Source organism: Impatiens glandulifera, chromosome 7 (genome assembly GCF_907164915.1).
Source record: "Impatiens glandulifera chromosome 7, dImpGla2.1, whole genome shotgun sequence".
NCBI lineage: Eukaryota > Viridiplantae > Streptophyta > Magnoliopsida > Ericales > Balsaminaceae > Impatiens > Impatiens glandulifera.
This window is the reverse complement of record NC_061868.1, coordinates 33,342,062-33,368,065: the sequence shown is the minus strand read 5'-3', so window position 1 is coordinate 33,368,065 and position 26,004 is coordinate 33,342,062.

Genomic DNA, 26,004 nt, shown 5'->3' with positions numbered 1-26,004 from the left:
CCGAGGTCCATTTTTGAAATTTGGAAAGCCCGACCTTCTAGACAGAACCTGTCATTGAATTTTTCTCGCGTAGTTATCCCACCTTCACGAAAAATCTGTTTACAGCAGTCTTTAGTCTCACAAGAATAACATAATTGATAAATAACAGTGCTAGTACAACTTACGGTGAGCACGGTTGTGTAGAAAATCTTCTTGTAACGACGTTTGACATTTTTCCTAGAAAGGTCGTGCAAAATGTATGACCAAACATCAATAATCATACTGTCTACCCAGGTTTGATCAGCCATTGTAAGCATGTCCCCGCGCGTCACGTGTAGACATAGGTTTTCCGCAATAAATAACATTTCACTGCATGAAAACAGGAAAACATGTTTCAAAATGGTGTACAATTCCTATTTTTTATGAATAATTAAGCATTTGCAGGAAACATTACCTTGGATCAAGTCCTCCAGCAAATACGAAACCCACAAAAATCTTCTGAAAGTTTGTTAGTTTCTTTTCATCCCTAAACATTTTATTGAAATGTGGGGTTTTCAAAGCTGGAGGCAAGTCCAATGCTTTAAGCCATTCTTTCGTTTGCATGTTTGGACGAGAAGAGCCAGTTTGAAGTGGCGGTAGTAGACTGGAGATGCATTCTTCAGGTTCATTCTTAACTATCTCCAAAGAAGAGGCCGTTTTAAGTGGCGGTGGTAGACTGGAGATGCATTCTTCAGGTTCCTTTTTAACTATCGCCAAAGAAGGGGAGTTTTTGTTGGTTTCGGTTTTGATGACATCGGTTAACCAATCAGTTTTCAAATTTCGTGGGGCTTTTCTTTGGACATTTAATGCCTTTGAAGGTCCTGCTTCCTCTTTTTTTGGGATAATTTGGGTAGGAGGCAAGGCTGGGGTGGTTGGAGTGCTGGTGTTCGTGTTGGTTTCTGTTTTGGGAGTAATTGGGTTGGCTTTGGGTTTGACTTGTGCCATTGGAGGGGGTGTGGTTTTGAGTGGAGGAATGGGGTTTGCTTTGTCTTGTGCCATTGGAGGGGGTGTGGTTTTGAGAGGAGGAAGGGGTTGGCTTTGGCTTGTGCCATTGGAGGGAGTGTGGTTTTGATTGGAGGAAGGGGGTTGGCTTTGGCTTGTGCCATTGGAGGGAGTGTGGTTTTGATTGGAGGAAGGGGGTTGGCTTTGGCTTGTGCCATTGGAGGGAGTGTGGTTTTGATTGGAGGAAGGGGGTTGGCTTTGGCTTGTGCCATTGGAGGGGGTGGGGCTGGGGTTTTGGTATCTGTTTTGAGTGGAATGGGGTTCTTGTGGGATTGGGGTGTTGGTGTGAGGGTGGTTTGTGTGTGGTCTAGGGTGTTTAGAGGATGGGTATTGGTGTTGGCTTGGTTGTCGGCGTTGATATTTTTTTCGATGTTGGGAGAAAGGGTGCTCTTGTTGGATGGGGCCGTTGGTGGGTGGTTGGCTTTTGTCTTCGTTTCGGTGGTGGGGGTGAATGTGTTCTTGTTCGATGGGGCCGTTGGATTGGTGTTGGCAGGGTTGTTGGTAGGAAGGGTGTTGCCTTTCGCTTGGGTGGTGGCTTCTGTGTTGGGGTTAATGCCACTTCCTCTAGGCTGCTGCTTTTTTTTTTGGTCAAGACTCCGCTGTAAGCCTTCCCTCAGGATTGCATTGGAGTTTAGCACCGTGGCCAATGGCTCAAATGCAGACTGTACAAGTTCCATGGCGTTTATCTGGTGCATCTCATTCAGATATTTAGCCCCTTGTGCCAATTCTTCGGCAGCGGCCGCAACCTTCCTCAAACATGACGCCAGGTTTTGTGTAATTGGAGCATGCTCAGTTGGATGGTCATCTCCAGATTGTGGTGGTGTGGGCTGCACATTTTGGTGCATCGGTGGTTGCTCATTCGGAATGGCTATGCGAGCAACCACCCTACCATGTCCAAACCCCCCCTGTGCAGCCTCATACTCAACCCTTTCGTACATCTTCTTCTCGTCCCAGCATCCTAAAATAGGAAAACTCCTTGAGATCTGACTGTTTATCTTGAACTCAACCACACGGTCCAAGTAGCACAACTGATACATTAGCATGAAAAAATAAATGTTACGTTCAAAGTCATCAAAAATTTATGGATGTACAACCTCCAGCAAATAGATTTCTACACTCACCAAAAGAAAGGTTAATGGTCCATGGAAATAGGATGTCTTCTTTGCTTTCCACTTATAAACACTGTCGACTAGCCCGTCTAACGTGAACTTGCACCAGTTGTAGTCTTTGATTTTAGATACATCCTGGAGGGATTTCAGTACTTTGAATCTGAAGATAAAAAAGTAGTGACTCAAGCCATTTAAAATGATATTGAAGTTCTAAATGAGATCACAGAATTAATGCTAGGTTCTTTGGGTTTACCTACACTGTGGATTTTGGGATGTCCACAAAAAACTGGATACAACAAACACCACGAAGTCCATCTTGAAGTTACTGTCTCCTTCTGTGTTCTGTAGAATTTTGTCAGGTATTTTGTAGGTTGAAGGACCTCCACTGTTCTCGAATCCCCATCTCCTTCTCCACGCCGTGAGATGGTCCTTGTACACCTTGTCGTCTGTGTGATTTCCTAAACACTCTGCCACTACTAATTCACCTCTGGGTATGTTCAATACACATTGAACATCCTCTTCATCAATCTGCATCTCCTCTCCACTGTGTAGGACGATGCTCCTCCTTCTGGGATTGAATAGACTCACAATGCACCGTGAGAATTGAAGTGGACATTTTGATATGCCAAGTGACAGAAGGGAACCAAATCCTATGTCCCTCACAGCCTGCTTCTGTTCTTCAGATAACCTGTTAATCAGGTGATGAAGGCCCGATGGAGAGGTTCTGCTCTTGAAATCGACATCAGGGTCACGAGTCCTTCTTCTTTTCTTCTGAACCTGGTTCTCACTAAGTGCTTCATTCGCCGCGTTGGCCAGAATATCCAGTGGTGTCGTGGGCGTGCCTGATGCATCGGGTTTTCTTTTCCTTTGTTGAACACTACATTATCATTAGCAAATTGGATTACTTCCCTAATCCAAATATAGTCAAATTTGTACAATTGTAACATTCGCGTAATTACCTTAGTGTGTTCACTTCAGTCGTGGATTCAGTATATGGAACTATTTGCATATCGGAATCCTGATTCTGAGATGTTAAAGTCACATTTAGATTCGAACGACCTAAACTAAGAAAACGAAATAGACACAAGCATGCAACCGTAAACACTTCTTACCATTTTCACTGGAGCAGAAGATACTAACCGGAAGAGAAATGGATTCGTAGTCGAAATGCCGGAGACGACAGCGCTAGGTCAGATGGTAGAATAACCTGGGTGTATTACGGCCGGATTCGGGCTTCAGATGTTTTACAGTTTTACTTTGCAAAGTGCACTGTTAGTGCGAATGTATTTTCATGAGGCCGTATCGGTTTTCACAAACATGAATAAGGAGTTTCTCATGAACTTCGTACGAGTCGAAGCGATATTCGCTCTTGTAGTGTGAAAGGTAATTATGCATTATGAAAAGTAACATACTACAATAGTCGAGGATGTATTCGTGCAGAACTCCGCAATGTACGAATATATCTTCGCTTAGTACATGTCTTTCTTGTTTCACATTATTTGAAAAAAAATTCCCACAAAATGAACAACTATTTGCTTCTCAATGCTGAATAAGCGAACAAATCTTCGATCTGCCAATCTAACAGATCGTATCCAATCTAAAGGAATGACATTTGATTCGATGGTAGCGATTGACTGGCCGTCGTCACAAAGCCTGAGACTTTGTGACAGTTGACTTGACAGGTGGAAAATTTTTTGGCGCTTCATTGTACTAATTTCCTTTTTAATTGAGCTGTCAATTAAATTTAATTAATTTTTTTTTTAAATATAAATGACAATGTATATATTTTACTTTGACACTCATGTAATAAATATAATGTTTGTTATGTATGAATAATTTAATATTTCATATAATGTTAAATATAGTAAATGTAATTTTTTTATTTATGACCGTAGTATTCAACATTTATTAATATAAATTTTTGGTTTCGATAATAAGTGTAACAAGATAAGATCAAACATCACCTAAACTTTTTAATTAACAATATATAAATTATGATAGATGTTCCCTATCTAAAATAATGAAGACTGGTCCGATTCGATGTATAATGATTACTTTAAGATATGATGTACCGTACAAAAATATGTCGGTAATGAATTATAAATAAAAATGAAATGTGATCCAGGGGATAGAAATTGAAAAATGGTTTGTAGCGAAGATTTATTCGCGGCGTGTGTTTTCCACCCACATTCATTCATAATTTTGGTCTTCACATAGAAGCGTTGGTGTACTTACATCAGGTGTACAAAGTCTTCTAATGTAAGGGTTGTGTGTTTCACATGTACGTCAACTTAGAATTCATTCAAGCGAAGATTTATTCGCTTCATATTAGTTTCTCATCATTTGCAATTTTCACTGAACACGGATATATGTTCGCTTCTTTTCATCTATAATTATTAATTAGATGAATGCATGTGTTTAAAAATAGAAAAAAAAATTAATTTGCAACTGTATTAAAATATACTATTTTTTACTTTTTGTGATGTGACAACAATACTGCACACTGTTCCGATTTGACATGTCATGACAGGCTCAATACTTTTACTGAATCCATAGATATGAAATGATTTCTTTATAGGGTTTTATACAAAAACACACTTCTTTCTCAATGATGACATATAATTTCTGCATGATGTGACAAAACAATAATTTGAGCGAATATTTGTTCGCTTAATGTCAGTTATAATAATTTCATATAATATTAAATAAAGGGAAATTTAAAATACATTTAATTTTGGTCTACACATACACGGTTTAGTGTCTTTCCATGACAGACATGCGGGCTTCTCATTGTTGTGTATGGGGGGTGTACACGGGGGACAGGTCGAAAACAATTGTGGCGAAGATTTCTTCGCTTATGGAGTTAGTTTAGCTCAGATCTCTTCCCTGTTCAGATAGCAATACTATTATATTGAATATAATTTTATAATTATTTATGAAAATATTTTTATTAATGTTGAAATAATTTATTATCTAATATAATGTGAATGAAAATATTGAATTATTTCTTTTATTTAATATTATTAAGTGTTATTACTTTTTCGTGAATGAAATTACTTTTTAATGATGTGACAAAATGACTACACACTGTTCCGATTTGATATTTCATCACGGGAAATTTACTTTTTCTGAATCAATAGATCTAAATATTTTATGAAGAAAACAGATTTTCTGTTTGCTATAAATGTAGGGATTACATGAACAATCTTCGTCGGCAGCATGAAATATCTCTTGAGCGTTGTTGTTGAGAGTGTGTGTTTTTTTCATATAGTTTGTTGGGATGTATCATTTGGGAGATTCTCTGTGATGGAAAACTTGTACAATGAAGATCAACTGGTGGAAAACATCTTCAGTTACCACGAATGCTTGGTAACTCAAGTAGAAACTACCGATCAAATGATGATCATTCGTGTACACTGCTGGTGGGAAGAGCCAGCTTTGGGAGATTCCCTGGGATGGAAAACATCTCAAGAGATAACTCAACAGGTGTATGACCCCAGTTATGCGTGAGAGATCCGCTGTGGTTGCTTCAATGGAGATGCCTTGAAGCTGGAGATGCAGATGAATATTGTTAAAATGTACAAATGTTTATGAAACGGGGAAATGTTTATGAAAGTTGTAATGAACATTTGTACGTCGAATTATAATAATTATTTGTTATTTATATTTTCATGCACATGTCATTAAACATTAATAAAATAACGAATTTGTTAGAAATAATAAAGTATTATCATATCTACTCTTCTGGCTAAGTATACGTTGCCCATAAGTCATATCATTGCCATAATTTGAAGGAAGCGAACAACCAATCGATGGATCATTATAAGGGGTTTACACTGATGTAATGTTTGTTATGTATGAATAATTTAATATTTCATATAATGTTAAATATATTAAATGTAAGTTTTGGTCCGATTCGATGTGTAATGATTATAAATAAACATTAAATGTGATTTTCCTCCCACATTCATTCATCATTTTGGTCTTCACATACAAGCGTTGGTGTACTTACATCAGGTGTAAAGGGTATTCTCATGTAAGGGTTGTGTGTTTCACATGTTCGTCAACTTAGAATTCTTTCAAGCGTAGATTTATTCGCTTAATATTAGTTGCTCATAATTGGTAATTTTCACTGAACACGAATATATGTTCGCTTCTTTTCAACTATAATTAGATGAATTCATGTGTTTAAAAATTGAAAAAAAAACATAATTTGCAACTTTATTAAAATATAATATTTTTTAATTTTTGTGATGTGACAACAATACTGCACACTGTTCCGATTTGACATGTCATGACAGGCTTAATACAGTAATCCATAGATATGAAATGATTTATTTATATGGTTTTATACGAAAACACACTTCTTTTTTCAATGATGAAATATAATTTCAATACATTTTCGTTCAATGTGGTCGACCTCAAATATGAATATCAAGCGAATTGTATTTCGTTTCGTAACAATGTTGTGTTTAATATAGAAACTTACAGGCGAATGCTTCTTCGTTTTCAAATTCATTAGAGTATGACAAGAAAGTGTCAACAATAATATGTAACTTCAAAGATTGGAGGCGACATCATCTTCGTTTTGAAGGGTTTTACATGCGAAGAAATGTACGTTCCATTTACTGATTAGATACTGTGTAAGGAAGCGAAGATGACATCGATGGATCAATCTAAGGGGTTTACATGAACAGATCAGTTGTTTTACATTATACTTTGAATTGATCATGACATCCAAATTGCAATCAAAGAATCAAACATAACGACAATGAGTCGATTTATATCACTCCAGAATAAACTAACTACATAATGTAAAATATAACTTCAGACTATAATCAAACATAACTTCATAATATTGTTGAATACACAAAAACATTCCATAATCCGTTTACATAAGTACTGCACAGATTAACCAACAATATAGCTGTTCAACAATACAAATGAAGCTCTAGTCTGATTCATGAGAGGATGACTCGTCTATCGGTCCTGTCAGCGACACGACCTCATGTTCGATGACGGGTGGAATGTATAGCTGAATGGCTTCGTTCACAGCATTGATCCATCGGTTGGGGATGAAAACCGTCAAAGAATTTTCAATTATTGATGCGTACTCTAAGTAAAGATGGTGAGGAGTAAACATGAAGTCCTCCGGAGGATTGTGTCCATTTGAAGGTAGGGGATTCCGTAGGCCAAATTGTCTGTATATGACAGTTGTGCAGTAGGAGGTAGTTCCCTGAAGGCCCAACAAAATGATGAATGGAGAACCCCTCATCTCGTACATCATTTCAGTAAATAGATACCACGGAACAATGAACCTAATTGGGTGAATATCCGAAATAAAATTGGGAGGCACGAGTCCATTGACCCTTTGCACTTGTAGATTGGCAAAGGAAGTGTAGGGAATTGAAGGACGGGGCAACCAATGCAACTTGTCTAACAACCAGAGGTATAGAACCAAAGGTGATCCACGTCGAGAATAGTTGTTTTCCTCGGGAACAAATTCGTTAAGACCAAGTAATGTCTCAGCAAGTACCAGGCTAGCCAGGTTTGGGGCGTTTCCCATCAGTGCAGGAACTACCCGCAGGATCCTTTCCGAAGGCCGGCGTCCTGCAGCCGGACATAAAAAAAAATGAGCCAGAACCACAAGCATGATCAGTTTGCTTTGTGTGTGGTTGATGGTCCTCTCAGCTCCTTGGACACGCCAAATGTACTCGTCTATGTTTGTCATATTCAGAAATCCATGTTGGAGGGTAAACAAAAGGGCATCAAACATTGTACATCCATAGAAGTTGTCACAAATGTGGACGGCCATATGAGGATCTTGATGGACAGGCAAGATCATGAGTGCAAGACTACCACACCTAAGGATTGAAGCAAAGTCCTCTATCGTCGGGCATATGTGCATTTCCCCAATAACAAAAGAACGAGAGTCCGTATTCCATCTGCTTTGCATGTGGGCCATCAGTCCGTCGTTAACGTTTATTCGTAATAGAGGAAGAATCTCATCTACATGATAGACACTAAAAGGGACAGGGTCATCGTTGATCAGACTTAAGTATCGCTCCAGTTGTTGCTGCGATAAAACCAGCATGTCTGGGTCCATCTCTACATCCATCTTATGAGTTTTACACTAAATGACTGAAGGAAAGACAACGGTAGATAGAGATTTGGGAAGGAGTGAGAGTGTAATGTGAGAGTGAGAGTGAGAGTGAGAGTGAGAGTGAGAGTGAGGGTATGAGAGTGATGATCTTGATACAGCAGTAGTTGAAGTAATAAATGAGTTTTCATTCTTGAATTGACATCAATACATACCACAGGTAGGGGCATTACATGTTGCGAGGATATCTTCGTTTATGAATTGGCAAACATATAGTGAAGAAGATATCTTCGTCTCGGATATTAAAAATATGGATTGCACCAAAAAATAACATAAGAAGATATCTTCGTTTAGGATTTTGAAAATGTATAGTTGCGAGGATATCTTCGTTTATGAATTTAAAAACATATAGTGAAGAAGATATCTTCGTCTCGGTTTTCAAAAATATGGATTGCACCAAAAATGAACATAAGAAGATATCTTCGTTTATGAATTTCAAAATTTTCAGTTAAGAGGATATCTTCGTTTATGAATTTAAAAACATATAGTGAAGAAGATATCTTCGTCTCGGATTTCCAAAATATGGATTGCACCAAAAATGAACATAAGAAGATATCTTCGTTTATGAATTTCAAAATTTTCAGTTAAGAAGATATTACGGTTGCAAGTTTTTCAGTTTCATGATGTTGACAATATATCTTCGATTAAAATATTAAAACACACAGTTAAGAAAATAGCCTCGTTTATGATTTTAAAAAAATCGGTACAAGAAGACACATCAAACATCAATACATTATAACTCCATACATTAACATCTGAATTGCAGTCCATACATTAAGATCTGAATTGCATTATAATTTATAATTCACTATCAAACATCCATACATTAAAAAAATGTGAATTGACCTGTGTAAACATAAGAATTACTGTACAAGTATAATTCAGTATAAGACATACAAATCCCTAATATCTTGATCTAATTGCAGTCTTTAACTTGAACCTATTGACATTGTGCTCAGACATAAGAATTCTGTATAAATATTTTATCCTCAACGTACTCAAAGCTTCTTGGGCCTTCAAAAGAACAAGAGAAAGTATAAGAACATCTAAAATTGTTCAATGTCATCTACTAAAATATGGTATAACACTTACATTATTTTCGTTGATGTCAATAGACCAATTCTTCGCCGTTCCTCTATATGTTTCCATATGTCTCATTAAGTATACACCACAGTCTGTCTTGTTTGTTTTGTCTTGCCAGTCCAGCTTTGGGGCCGTTATCCTGTATTTTTTAACCTTGGCAGCCATTCTTTCCATGCCTTGACTTAACAAGAATTTCACAAAACAATCGAGTTGTTTACTCAAAGTGACATACTTGTCCATAATTTTCATTCCATGAGGACGGCCGGAGTTGTCTAGTACAACGATTTTGGAGTCCTTAATATTCACACAAACAAGGAAGAAATGTCGGGAAAAGACAACGGGTAGGAATATCTGCAAAAAGAACACAAACATTTATTACTTTATTGCATATTCTTTACTTTGAATTGAGGGATATGTACAGACCACGTCAGCGAAGATGAGGTCTTCTTTTGTGACTTGGTAGTTTCTCATGTCTTCTTCAATGGATTGGGAAAATAAGGTGGCATCATGCTCCATATTAACCTGCAAAATAAGGGCATAGCATCAAAGTCATGAACATTGAAGGATACATAGCAAAAAAAAGAGATGCACTTACATGTGAACATGATGAGAAACAAATTATTCTTGGTTCATGCCTTGGCAACCTACGGCATTTGAAGTGCACAATTATGGACCAAGCGTCAATCACTTCGCTCGAAATTTCGCGACCCATTTTCATTGAACGAAGTAATTCACGGGTGATATTACCAGGTGCACCTTCGTACAGAACGTCACTGCAAAATACATTCATTTAGAAGACCATAACTAACTAATTTCATTTTTAAAATTTCTAAAACAATGCGAACTAACTTACAATCCAGGCAGGTCTTCATCAAACACAAAATCGGCTAATCTCTGTTCCTTGTTGGTTATTTTGTGGTCCAACATATCCGCAACCTGTTGCATGTAAGGGGATCGAAGGTGCACAGGAATTTTTGAGATCTTCCTCTTAGGATATTCTTTAATGTTGATGCGTCCCCCCCCATCACCTTCATCTTCATCTTCAGAAGATTCAACGGCCTTAGAAGCCTCAACCTGTTGCTTGCCTTCACCCTGATCAGTTGGTGCAACAGACTAAGCTTGGGGTTCCTCAACATTTTCCTTCCCTGCACCATGATCATTTGGTTCAAAATGCTGAGATTTGGGTTCATCAACCTGTTGCTTGCCTTCACCCTGATCACTTGGTGCAACAGACTGAGCTTGGGGTTCCTCAACATTTTCCTTCACTGCCCCCTGATCATTTGGATTTTCATGCGGAGATTTTGGTTCATCAACCTGTTCCTTCCCTTCAACCTGATCATCGTCTTCAACAGTGGTTGTCTGCACTTTGTGTGCCCCATCCGGTTCCTTCCATTCACCCTCATGATCAGTTGGTTCAACACTGGGTGAGTCATCTTTGTTGGGCAGAAATGAATCCTCATGTTCGTCCTGCTGAGGAGGGGGTGACTTGGCTTCACTGTGCTGAAATACAGCCTCTACATCTTCCTGTTCAACAAGGAGTGATTCATCTTCAATGTCCTCACGTACATCCTCAACAGATTTCGGTTGAACAGGGGGTGACGGAGCTTCATTGGGCAGAACGGCAACATCGAGATCATTCTGTTCAACGTGATCTGATGGATTTTCTTGATTTGACATCACTGCATCCTCAAAATCATTCAGTTCAGCCTGTGCTGGTGGATTGTCTGCATGGTCCTCCACTGCAGTCTGACATGTGTAATCAACCCGGGGACTATTGACTTTCAAGCTCGCACACTGTAAAGTGTCCCCAAGTGCATCCCTTGTAGGATCTTCCACACCTACATGAACCGGACCATCGATCACCACCTTCAAGTGTTTCATGAAGCCTTCAGACTCTCTGAGGTTCAGGAAACCGGCCTCAAAAAAGGGCTTCGGATCGATGTTGCGTTTCTCCAACTCCCCTGATAGGTAATTCAGCTGTTGGGCTGTATCTTTAAAAGTTTGCAGGATTTTGGATGTCAACATCTGTACATTATGAAAAACAGAGATCATTAATCTTGAAAACAGGATAATAAAGAACAATGGGAGTCAATTTATAGTTTCCACATACCTCATTATCGTCTTCTTTTAGTTCAACCGAGTCAACTGGATTCTCGGGTTGTTTAACTGCTAGGCGCGCCCTTGCCCTGCCCAGCCCAAAACCACCGGCACGAACTTCTAAGTTAGTAAACTCTAACACGGTAACATCATCCCAACAGGAGATAATTGGAAATTTTATTTCGTAGGGGATACGTTCACCTTCTACAAAACACCATCTAGGTAGCAAATCTGGAGTAAAGGAGTGGGAAACATGTTAGAAAATATTACATATCTATAAATCATATATAAGAGAGGCAACAATACTTACCGATAAAAGGGTTATAGGTCCATCGAAATATGGATTTTTATCTTTACTTGCTTTTTCTTTCCAACTTCTTACACTGTCAACCAATCGTTGTAGTGTAAAGTGGCACCAGTTCAGTTCCTTTATGTTATCAACCTCCATTAAGGATTTGAGAATTTTGAACCTGAAATGAAAAAAATACATTTGTCAGTATTCAAAAATACAATTAGATATATAATAGGTTTGAATACATGTTTACCTGGCTCGTGAATTTTGAACAGGACATAAAAAACTAGAGACAACAAAGACAACGAAGTCTATTTTGAAATCGTTGTCTGCACTTGTGTTACTTAATATCTTGGGGATCATAGAAAGTGTTTCGGGAGCTTTTGAGTCTTCCCCGGTCCATCTGGTCTTCCAATCCCTCAAGAAATTAAAATAATCAGGGTCCTTAGTCTTGTCCAACCCAACGGACTCGACTACGTTCATTGCCCCTCTAGGGAGGTTCATCACGAGCTGTACGAGATCTTCATCGATATGGATCTCATCACCGTTGGACAATACCAGAGAACTCTTATCCGGGTCAAAACATTGGATTACGTGTCTGGAAAAATGAGCCAGGCACTTGGAGACGCCCATTGTAAGAAGAGAACCAAACCTGATTTCCTTCACGGCTTCCCTCTGTTCTACGCTCAATTGAGGAATGAGTTGAGCGAGGCCATGAGGTGATGATCTGGCTAGAAATGTCAGTTTACGTTTCTTGCGGGTTTTGGTTTTTTGGGGAGATGGGGGAAACTCTTCATCGAATGGGGTAGTAGACGGAGAAATATTAGTGGTTTCTGGGGGTGGTTCTGGTAACTCTTCATCGACTGTTGGAGTGGAGGTAGGAATAACATTTGGTTTTTTTTTAGGGGGAAAAGGTGGTGGTAAAATCTCATCAGTACCTGCAGCAACATCAGTAGCTTCGACAGCAACGGTGGAAACTGATTCAGCAGTCGATGACGACTTAGTATTCGTCTTCGGATTTCTCTTCCTCTTCCTTTCATAGGTCCTCGAAGTCATTAATTTTGGTGGGATAGCATAAATCGGTATTATACGAAATAAATTGAATAAACATGTGTAAAATTAGTATAAACACAATAAGATTAACATACCTCTCTGGTTTAGTGCTGGGATTGACGTTGGATGCCGGAGTGGGTGCAGTTTCGTTTTCGTTTATGCTCCTACAAACTTGCAAGACGACCTCTCGGGAGTCGATGGGATGATCCACTTCCATGTTGTTGCCTTGGTTACCCGACATGTTCAGAAGAAATCCTTGTAGTATAAACGAAATATCTAGGGTTTCGACGTTCAGTGTTTGGATTATCGTCGGGAGATAGAGAGAGAAGAATATGAACAGTTGCTTATGAAAATGAAATTGAGGGAGAGTCGGCTTGTAGCGGGAAATTGAAATTATATCAACTAGTCATGGAAGCGAATAAATATTCGTTCGATATCGTAAATTCATAAAAAAATAATAAAAATAAATGAAAAATAAAAACTATTCATAGAAGCGAAGATTTATTCGCGGAATGTAAATGCACGGGTAAGTGAATTTACATGACAGGCAAGTTGGCTTCTCATGGGAGGGGAGGTGGTTTTACATGAACGTCAGGCTAAAAATATTTGAAAAGAAGAAATCTTCGCTTTCAATCGTCTACTCGAAAAACAAAATTAAAGCGAATATTTGGTCGTTTACTGATTGTCATTTTAAATTAATTAAATTAACATTTATTAATAAACGGAAAAAAAAAATATAAAAAAAAATCTAGCCGGTAATTGAGGCGAAGAATTGTTCGGTTGCTGCATGTCATCTTCAATTAATTGAATTAATATTTAATAAACGGAAATATAAAATCCATGTCATTTTGGTCTTTACATAGATGGGTAAGTGTCTTTACATGGTAGGCAAGCGGTCTTCTCATGGGTGGGTAGGGGGGTTTTACATGAGGTTTTATTAGAATTAATTTAAGCAAATATATCTTCGCTCATGAGGGTCTCCAGCCAAAAAAAATGAAAAAAAAGGGAAAAAAATAGCCAAGTAATTGAGGCGAAGATTTGTTCGGTTGCTGCATGTCATCTTCAATTAATTGAATTAATATTTAATAAATGGAAATATAAAATCCATGTCATTTTGGTCTTCACATAAACGGGTAATTGTCTTTCAATGGCAGGCAGGCGGTCTTCTCATGGGTGGGTTGGGGGGTTTACATGAGGTTTTAATTAAAATTAATTGAAACAAATATATCTTCGCTCCAGAGAGTCTCGAGGCAAAAAAAATTAAATACAAAAGTTAAATAAAAATTCCTAGAAAATAAATGAATGAAATAATTGAAGCGAATATTATATCGCTGCATGTGTTTTTTAAGAAATTAAATTAATATTTAATAAACGTAAATATAAAATCCATGTCAATTTGGTCTTTACATAGACGTGTAAGTGTATTTTAATGAACGGCAGGCGGTCTTCTCATGGGTGGGTATGCGGGGTTTACATGAGGGTCAGTGCAACGGGCGTGTAGATCTTCGCTCCCATCGTATCTCACCCTACCCTCTGACACGGTCCCGGAGCGAAGATATCTTATCTGTTTATCATATGAATATTATATTATTTCCTGGCGTTAACAGGCGCTTCCGTTAACGGCGTCTGGTGTGAACCCGGGCCTAAACCCGGATTCCGGATTCTCCCTCCCTCCGTCTCCTGCCCAGATTGATTTATTATTAAATTAATAATGCTGCAATCTGATTGGTCTGCCACAGGGGAACACGGCAATCGGTAGCAGAAGATCTGAACTGAATGCTTATGGCCAGCAACAGCCATACGCTTCACAATCATCATACGGTAGTCAAAATGTAAGTTCTTGGAATTCTCATAATCATCCATGGTATATTTATACAGTCCAGTACCACGAACATCTTCTTGTCAGACTTGTTTTTTTTTTGTTGAGGTGTGTGACATGAATCTTCATCCTTTTTTGTATGGTCCTTGGATTCGGAAGAATTGTTGCTATATTACTTGTATCTTGGAATTTATGATAAAATATTAGGGTAGAGACTGATAAAAGCATAGTCAAGAAATTTCTCATCACAGTATCTTTTTTTTGTATGGTTCTTGGATTATTTGAAAATTTTCAATGAATAGTATCTTCTGTTTTATTAGACTCCTGAGTTTTTTTAGGGAGCCTGGAGAGAATCCGACATGTGGTACTATTGATGCATGACTCCATGGACGCGAAATTTGAGTAGAATGAAAGAATCTTGGTGGCTGAGAGTTTCAATTTTTCTGCTATTTTATTTGAGGAGTGCATAATAAATCTACAGACAAAGAAGTGAGATGTATGCGCATATAGTTTGTCCTGGGAGTCAATGAATATTATGATCTTATCTGATAAATTGATTCCCATGATATTGTATTGTGTTTGGATAAGTCCCTTTTGTTTGATCAATCTAAATATGCTTTGCTTTCAGTAAAAGAAGCATGGTACTTGTTGTCATACTTCCCTTCTTCTGGATCCCAAATTATGTTCATGTTCATTTTCAAATTGTTCCTCTCTTTTGCAGTTGGGCCATACATATAGCAACTCAGTTGGAGGAAATGATGGAGGTTCTCAACTACCATTGGCTTCTCGACATTTATCAATGCTTGGGGGTCAACTGGAATCAGATGTTGGTGGGTATAGGGGCCATTCCTCTTCACGAGCTCATTATGGTGCTTTGTATGGTTCTGCATCACTGAGTAGTGCTCAACAGGTATGTTTAGTACTATCTTTAGAATTGAAGGCATCTCATTTGTGAAGTTGGGGGAAACCTATGGATATCCTGAAGTAACATTCTTATGCACCTAGATGCAATGTAAATGAACCATACATTTTCCATGATTCTACTAAGTAGTATATCAATGTCTTGAGAGCTTTTTTTGGTTATATATTTGATTTTCTGTGCCCTCTACTCTTTAATAGTCTCTTCTAATTCACCATTTTATCATACTCAAGCATTCTATGATATTCCTTAAATTAATTGTTTATATCTCGCTTTTATTCAGAAGACAACCAAAAGTTCACCTGATTTACACACCCTTGAGAAGCAAGAAAGGACTAATGAGAAGCTTGCAGATAAAAAAAAGTGCATCTGCTTCCAAGACTAACAATTTGGTTGCTAATAAAGGACAGCAGGTTGATAAGAAGAACATGCCAAAAGAAAAGGAGAAAGCAAAAGATGAGATGAAAAGGGATAATAAAGATGGAAATGATAAAAACCAAGAGCAAGTCAACCATGGAGGTGACAGAAATTAAAAGGGATGCCGCAGCTCCTCTGGATGAGAAAACTGTTTATTTAATAATTGTTAAAATCTTGAACTTATTTAGATTCAGCTCAAGTCAAACTAAAAAGTTATGTCCAAAAGATTAATTAACTTGAGTTAATACAAGGGTAAAACAGTTTTTAAGTATATACTTATGTTACTTCCATTTTTTATGAAATGAACTTACATAACAATTACTTCAAATTTAGATATTTTCATTGGGTCAATTCAACATTTAGTTTACCATTACATAATTCATTCCGCACTTAAATTCATTATTCAACGTTCTAACATAATTTTCTGTTTTATGCGGACCATTCATTTTTGCATTTAGTGGTATTATGCAAAATAGACCTAGGCTATTTTTCAGTAGGTTGAACTTAGTGGCATTATTTTTTTTTCATTTGTGATGGTTTGTTTAATCATTTACTTTCTTATCTTCAGTTTTTATAAAATAAAGTAATGTTTTTTTTTTTTTGTTACAGACAGACAGGACAAGTGAGTTCTCCTTAATTAAAAAAAATAAAAAAATTAGGTGTCACGGTGAAGTTATTATTTTTATAAATAATAGCCTTATACCTAAAGTTTATTTTAAAAAATAAATTATTAATATATTTTTAGTTATTTTAAAAAATAAATTATTAATTATAGTTTAATGGTTGAAATTAAAAACTTTAATTATTTAAAGTTGAAATAAGGTTTCTAACTATAAAAAAAAATAACCGATTCGGTAAAGCTGAAATAAAGTTTCAACTATAAAAAAAAATTAACGACTACCTCTCGCGAATTTGACACTTCAAGCTCTCGACTCTCCAGCCTCCTTCTCGGAACTTTGACAATGAAGGATACATTTTTCTAAGATTTAGTTCTTACAATTGAAATTTTTTAAGTTTGTTTTAGCTTAACTATTTGTTGAAAGAATAAAAAATGATCGAGACTTTTAAAATATTAAGTTGACTATTAAATTCTTAAGATTTTAAGATTTTAGAAAAGATTAACGAGTTTGATTTTAACTAAATTCTTAAATAGGTAAACTTTTACGATTTAAATTTACGATAATAAAAATTTACGAATTTATAAAAAAAATTTGATTCTACGATTTTATACTATTTTACATTACAAAAACAATATTTATAAATTAAAAAAATTATTATTTATTCTTATAAATATAATTTTTTTTATAGTATTATTTATTTATAATTAATTTTTAATTAATTTTATATTTAAATATATAAAAAAATTAAATTAATTAGGTATAAAATACTTAATTATATATAAAAAATAATAATATATAACTACTATTTTTTTTTTAAATTTATCTCTTACCATCTCAGTTAAACTCTAAATTTTACAAATTTACGACTAACCAAACGATTTTACGTAAATTTTCGATTTTGACAGCATTACTAAGGATTTCATGCAATATTTCTACGTAAAAAAAAATGGGTGGACAAACCACCCCAGCCCTAAATATAAATCCACTTCTGAATTTACTTGTTGTGTCCATTTGTTTCAAATTTCTAGAATTTCAATGTAAAAGAGGAATAAATTGCATAATCTATTTTTATAATGAAGCCTGGTTTGCTCTATGGTTTTGATTATCTGCAAAAGGTGCCTATTCTATTTTTTTAGTTTTACTATTAGTTAGGTGAAAACTTGTTTATTGTGTTATTGGTCAATTTATGATAGAAATACGGCAAGTATGATTGTAGCTTGAATTCATATGTTAATAGTATTACAAATGACCAAGTAATAAGAAATATGATCAAATCCATCTCTTCTTTCCAAACATTATCTACTTGATAAAATGTTGGATTTGAGTCTTGTTTTATAATATAAAAGTTGTTTGCTTTGTAGTTTGATTATCTAAAAAGAGGAAGAATTTGCAGATTCTATTTTTTGTTTTGCTCTTTGCTTGTTAGAGGTTATTTTTGTTTTGCTCTTTGCTTTTGCAAGTTTAAAGTTAAACTTTTGTCCCCATTTCTAAACCTTAAACATAGACTCTTCCTTTATTAGTTTTATTTATTTTTGTTTTTTATATTTTACCCTTTTTGTGTTATAGATTGCAATTTTTTTGTTAAGTCTTCTACTCAATGTTCATATATAGTATTTATTGTGGATATAGTTAAATTTGGACATCCTTCAAATTAAACACTCAATCTTTGTAGAAGATTCACATTTTTTTAATAAAAGATAAGCTTATTAATTATGATTTGGTTGACATAAGTTATGTTGAGTCTTTCAACAATATTTTGTTTATTTTTAAAACAAAATTATAGAACAAAAGAGGCTGTCATTTATTTGAGTGGTTGTAACTTGTAATATCGTTTAACTAGGACTTAATTTTTTTTTAAAGAATTCAAATAGATAAATCTCTACATCATAACCTTCAAAAATATATTTAATAGAAAAACTTTAACATTAAAATAAGAGTTTTAGACAATAAAGTTTTAACAAAAATAAAATCTACTTAAGAGTTAGAACTTATTCTTAGTCTTAGTCTCATTCTCATATTTATTGTTATTTACGACTGAAACATAAACTAACTATTATCTTTCGATTTTCGAAAGTGTTACTTATTGTTATTATAAAATTAATAAACTTTTATATAAATATTAAATATAAAAAGTTAGAAACCAAATTTTAAACAAAAATTGTAGAGCCTTATTTCTTCTATTAGATAGGGGAGAGAATTTGACAGAAGAAATGAGAGAATAATGTGACATCTTCTCACTGGTTGAAAAAAGTAAAATGTGTGAGAAAAGAGAGAAGATAGATAAATTATTTTTTTTAAGGCAATCAGATTGCCACATCATTCTCTCACTCAAATTTCCCTTTCCAATCATTTCTCTAATATTTAATATTATTACGAAGAGTCAAACTTTGGAAGAGACTAAATTCTTTAATTTTTTATGAATTTAGATTTATTATCAAAACGACGTCAATCAGGTGAGTAACGGTTTAGATTAGTTTCAACTAAGGAGGGCAATGGGTACTCGTATATCATACTTGTGGGTATTCGATGCTTAAGTTCGAGTATTTTAAATTAGGGTCGGGATCAGACATGGGGAGAAAAAAAATACTGATCGGATTCGGGATCGGGGATAGAGAGCGTGCGAAACCCAAACCCGATACCAGTTTATATTAATAATAAAAATAAAATGTTTTTTTTATTAAGAATTAATGTAACATTTCATATGCTTTATCTTGACAAACATTATCTTAAATACATCATTATTTTGTTCTAGTCTAGTGGCAACAAGATGTGAATATTCTCACCATAAGGTACTAGGTTCAAGTCCGTCAGACGGAAAAATTCTGCGTCTAGTTAAGTGTGTTTGCGGGCTATATACTTAATCCGTTGTCCTATTTTTTTTTAAAAAAATACATCATTTATTTTGTTCTTATCCAAACTTCACTCCAACTTTATTTTTTAATATTTTCAAAAAAAGAGTTATTGCTCTCTTTATTACTTTTTAATTCTTCATTTTAAACTTTTCTTTGAATAACTTTAAATAACAAAATGTTATTTTTCTCAATCTTCATATTCGTCATTTTTTAATTTATTTTTTTTCAAACTTCATTCTAACATGTTTTTCACCTCTATAATAAAGTTGTTGTCTGTATTAACATTTACAACATAAATATGTAGGTAAGGTAAGTAATGTTTTCATTTGTTTTTTAATTTTTTGATTTTTTAATTTTAAAATTATTTATTATTTAATAAAGTTGTGTTTCTTATTCTTCAAATTATATAATCTTATAAAAATTTAATCGGGTAATGAGGTACTCGACAAATCGGGGATGGAGTTGGGATATGAAGAGAGATACCCATCGGGGTCAGGTAATAAAATTATAATCAGGTTCGAAGATGAGTACTTCACTACCCGACAGATAGGATACTCGTTCTCCAGTTCCAACCCAATTCCGATTGATTCTTAATTTATTTTAACCTCAGTCCATTGAGTTCAAAACTTTTTTTTCTAGTAAGTTCAATTCGATAAAACGATCAACAAGAGAGCTCACCCCTAATTTAGACAAGTTGCAGATAAGAAAAAATGAGAGGCAGAGAAAAAAAAGCTAATATGAGATATTATTATTGTTTTTGCTTGAATGGGTATTAACTGTTTTGTTGTTTAATGCATATTTGATTATGAGATCCTTATTTTTTTCATAAATATTTGAAAGGATTTCATTTTCTAAAAAAATAAAAGAAACTAGTGTATGAAAATAATTTATTCTCCAGCATAATACATAGACATATATAAGTATATCAATGGAGTTGCACACGAATTAGACCATTTCATGATTCTTTAATCCACAAATAATGTATATGGAAAATATATATTATAAAAAAACATAATCTTTATTAAAAATGTCAACTAAACTAAAATAAAAAATAAAAGTCACATCAAATAAACTAATAAGTAGTTTATGCCACCAGAGAAAAGCCTAAAAGCCTAAATGACTAATTTATTATTATTTAAGATTCATATATATAATTTAAAATTTGAGTCTCATCTAATAAAATAGCGAATTCAATTTAATATTTTTTATAAAATGTCAGTATTTTGTTTGTTTGGTTATATTAAAAACTTAATAACATATTTTAAACTAAATGTTCGGTAAAATGGTTGAAGCAACTTAAAAAGTTAATTAATTATTAAAATAAGTTATAAACATATCAACACGTCTAATCCGTAAAAACAGACTTTATGTTTGTAATTCTAATAAAGTATTATGTAAAATAATAAATTAATTCTAAAATGGATTATGGACATAGTAAAAATTTAATATATTAATTAAAAACAAATTCAATTATATTTCAAACCAAAATTTAATAACATTATTTTTATTTTAAAAATAAATAAATTTAAACCTACCCTTTTATAACAAATTAATTAATTTGTTTATACCAAATAATTTATTTTGTTTTATATCTTATATTTTTCTATATTAATCTTGTAATCCACGAAATTGAAGAGTACTAATACGCAAAGATATTCATCAATTAAGTTTTCCTTTTTTTACCACAAAAATAAATATACATTTTTTCTTTTTTCTTTTTTTGATATTTTTTTTAATTATAGTTTTACATTTTTAATGTGTTAATAGACTTCTTGTCTTATTTTACTTCCACAATTTTCCGCAACCAAGGGTTAAAGGAATTTCAGTGTCACACTAATTTTGCCATAAGTGTAAATAATAGTTTTATAATTCTAAAATTTATTTTAATTAAATTGTTTATAATATAAATATAATATTATAAACGGATTATTTATCATTATTTTTTAGTTTTTGGACTTTGCCATCTAAGTCGAAAATCTTGAGATTATAAATTGAAAAATATAGACCTAGTTTTGATTACAAAACTATGGTGATTCAAAGCTGTGAATTAAAATATTATACATGAAACTATTTTCTTTTTAAATAAAAACTCCACAATTGTAGTTAGCACAAAAATTATAAAAACTTATGTGGATTTTGTCTTGACTTTGAGTACAAGTAATTATGCGTGTAATCATCAATTACATAACTTCCAATAATTGAAAAAATAAAAATAGTGTATTAAGCTCTTGTTTGATTAAGAGTTATTCGAATGAAATTTCTTATTTATCAAATTATTAATTAAAATACTATTACTCATATAACTCAAATATTAAAGATTCATATTTAAGTTAAAGGATATATAAATTATAAGTTAGGCAAACTTTCTAAATTAAAAAATATATCATTAATTTATTTTGATATTAAATTATGAGTGATGATAAGGGACGCGAATTTGGGGCTCGCGAATATTGGATATTCGGTTTAATGACAAAATATTTTTCCTTTTTATTGTTAATTAATTTATCTCACTTTCATCATTAATTAATTAATTTCTCTCACCCTCCTAAAACTATTTTTGGATATTTGAAAAATTAATTAAAAATAAGATGTCAGATTAAATATTTATTAATTAATTTTTTTTTTCTTTCTTCCAACTATATACTCAAACTCTAAACTCTAAATCCTAAAATCTTAAAACCTTAAATTTTAAACTTTAAATCTTAAATCCTAAACTCTAAACCTTTACTAATTCTATGATTAATCTGAATATCCAATATTATTCGCCGACTTTTGCGTACCCAAATCCACTGCCCCTATCATTACTCTTAAATTATGTATACAAATAGTGCACTAATTTAACTTAAGAGCTGATTTGATCTCAATTTTTTTTATCCAATTTTGTCTGAAGAATAATGTTATATAAAATAGAATATTTGGATTTTTAAAAGTTTTATTCGGTTGTTTTTCTTAATTTATTTAATAATAATTAAATAATATTCCATTCCCTCTTATTAATTATATCACTCAATTCATTAACTAAACTAATACAATATTTTATACTTAAATAAATAAATATATTTTATTAATATTAATATTATTATTATTATATATTAATACACTTTATAAAAAAAATTACCAAAAAAAATTCATATCTCAGAATTACCACAGTTTTAAGTTTATATATTTTTGATCAAATAATAAGTTAAAAACTTTTTTTTATTTTTTTTTATTGAATGAGTAATACATATATTCTTATGGTTATTTATAAGTAAAGTAAAGTTTTTTTTATCTAAGAATATAAAATAATTAAATAAAAAAAACTAATAACTAATTATTGAAACAGAACTAAATATTGTTAATATTCTGGCTAAATTGGTATGAATCAACTCAGTTAATTAACTTGAGTTGACTCATTTTCCTTACTATTCCTCTTCAGCACAAATTGTGAGGTTGTAGAGAAAATGTGAAGAAAATAATCATTCTAAGGATAGTATTTACAATCTCAACAAAATAGTCTAGTTGTAAGAGTCGGCTTAAAATACATAAACGTCATTAGTTCGATTTCAACTGGAAACGCTTTGACATGGCTGTGAGATGTCATTCTAGTTGTCATTAATTAAAAAAAATCAACAATCTCATCTTCGATGGATATATAACGAATAAAAAGAGCATTTCGAGCAACTTGTTCATGAAGCTTCAATATGTTTTTGTACGAGAATGAAATATTAGATTAGTAGTAAGAAAAGAAACTTCAATATTATCTCGCATAGTAGTGAAGATCCGAATAATGAAATATTGATTTCTTTAAATAAGAACTCAAGTCAACATAGATGAGTAGTGACATGGACAATGACAAGGTACTCAAATTTTGTGCTAGAGCAAATTTTAAAATTCTAAGAGATTAGGTTAGTACCGAAAAACAAAATATCTCATATCAGAACAGCCTATCCAGTTAGTGTCAGACTAGGTTGTTAGAGTATTTGAGGGAGATGGACGTGTTAGAATAAAAGAGAAAGATTGTATTAGAATGGTATATTGAATTACATAAGTTATGTCTATTATATAGACATTATATTGAGCTTATAAGGAAACTAATAATATAATATAATATAATATACTAATGATATTATCACAATTTATATAATATTGTGATAATATCTTACATATATTTTATCTTATATTCTAACATCCCTCATCAAACTCAAGATGGAAAATGCTTGAACAGCTTGAGGTTGAAGACGAGATGATTAAATGTTGATGTTGTATTCTTCAAACTTCAAAAACTCGTGAGCTCCATCCAGTTAAAGGATGACAGTGTGTTGACGGATAAACCAACAAAAAAGTAGAATCTCATGGGAATAGAATGCTGGGGTGAAACAACAACCAAATGAACTCCGAAGTTATTCGCGAGTCTCGAAATCCATCCAACGACGGGATGACAGTGTGTTGCATTAAAGAAAACCAACGAAAATGTATGTAGAATCTCATGGGAATAGAATGTTGGGGGTGAAACAATACCAGTAAAACTCATTCTAACGAGAAAATTGCAGTGTGTTGACTAAATAACCAGTAAAGGAGCACATATGATTAGATTAACACCAAAAAAATATGGCATTAACTACTGGGATAAAGCAACAAGTAAAAACAAACTCAGAGAATATGATTTTCGAAAAAAGTAAGAACATCAGCATAATTATTTGAAAGAAGAAAATATTATTAAGAGATAGTAATAATAATTAGTAAAGAATTATTAGAGCCCTCCATCAATAGCTAAAGTAACCATTGATGGAGGCAGCGAAAGACTATCACTTGATTGACTCAAGAGGCTCTGATACCATGTTAGAATATAGAAAAGAAGATTGTTGCTTGTGTGGAGTATGACGTAAATAACATAAGATACGTTTAACTAGACACCCTATTATTACACTCAAATAATTAAAATAAATATATTTAGTCTAGTATTATGTTCATACACAAAAAAAACTAGACTAAAATATTTAAAATGAATAATTAATTCGCAAACGAACTCCTTTTTAGCTTATTTCTAGTTGATTCAAACATCACTTTTCAAAAATAACTCAAAATTTGGGTAAACTACACCTTCATGAGGATCGTTTCAAAAAATGGTGAAGTTCGAATACAATATTGCTTTTTGCATTTTGAGAAAAAGGTCAACCCGAGTCTATTCTTTGAATTCAAACGCAATTTTTTTAAAATACTCAAAATTTTGGCAAACAAACACCTCCATGAGGACCGGCTCGAAAAATCGTGAAGTTTGAGCATATTATTATTTTGTATGTTTTTCAGAAAAACACAATAGAGTCCAAGAGAAGAAAATATGTTTTTTCCAAAGGACCAACGGAAAACCACTATGAATGGTGACGCATGGAGACCGACGCCGTGGCGTGACGCCCACTCGTCGGGAGCAGCGACGGTCAACCATTAGAGTCAACCCGAGCGTGGTAGGACTTGGTCAACGCGATTCATCTTAGAGTCAACACGCCTAATTTTGTCAAACGCGCGTAAGAATGCTTCAGCAACCATCTTCACCGAGGGAGCTCCGAAATCTTCATCGGAGGTTGGCTGTGTTCTTCATTTAGTAAGGAACATCATGAAGTAGGCCATTGGTCCCTCAACTTAAAAAAATTCCTAGACCTCGTTTGTTAATCATTTCGAGTGATTCAATAGGTCTTGGAAAGCTAAGATGGTCATTTACAAAACAACTCAACCCGATTTGGATTAAGGGTTTTGAACTCACAACATTTAAAAATAAGGGAATGTGCTCAAATGAAGATCAATCATTACATATCTTCAATCAAAAATCATAACTCGAGTTGGTATACTCCACAAGGTGATTCAAGTTCTCAAGTTTAATTTAGACATATCTCGATCAAATACAACCGGCCACATGTCAAAATTCGAACTCTAAAGGGATTTTCATATCGACACTAGTGAACCTATGTGCAGTGGTCGAGCTTCAGGAGTTAATCGTGATAGGCTTTATTTAAAATTCATAACTCGAGTCCTACTCAACCATTCAAGATGAATGAGTTATCGTTGGAAATGATTGGATGTCAGCTTTTATTTGACAACAAGAAAAACTCATGGATCGACCTACATCCCACGCTAGGTAAGCTGAGGTAGTCAATTTGGGGACATCAATGTTCAATTAAAAATTTATCGGGTTACGGGTCACCTCGTCCAAAGTGAGGCACATGAAAGTTGTAGCCAAGAGTCACATCTTTCCAACGAGTCTGGGCTCAGCCCACAACGTGGGCTGAGCCTATCAAGGGATCTCGATAAAGTCACGGTTCGAACTGGTTGAGCTTTAGGAGCTAAATGACAATAGGCAACACTTTAAAAATTTATAACTCAAGTTTTACTCAACTATTTGGGATGAATGAGCTACCGATGGAAATATCATGATATTTTCTTTCTTTTGATAGCAAGTAAAGCTCGTGATTTAACCTTTCATTCTTCGTTCGTCGTTTAAGGTTTGAGAGTTTAGAGAGAATCAGGAGAAGACCCGAAGAGAGAGAACGGAAAAAAAAATGAAAAAAAGGGGAAATTATAATAAATAT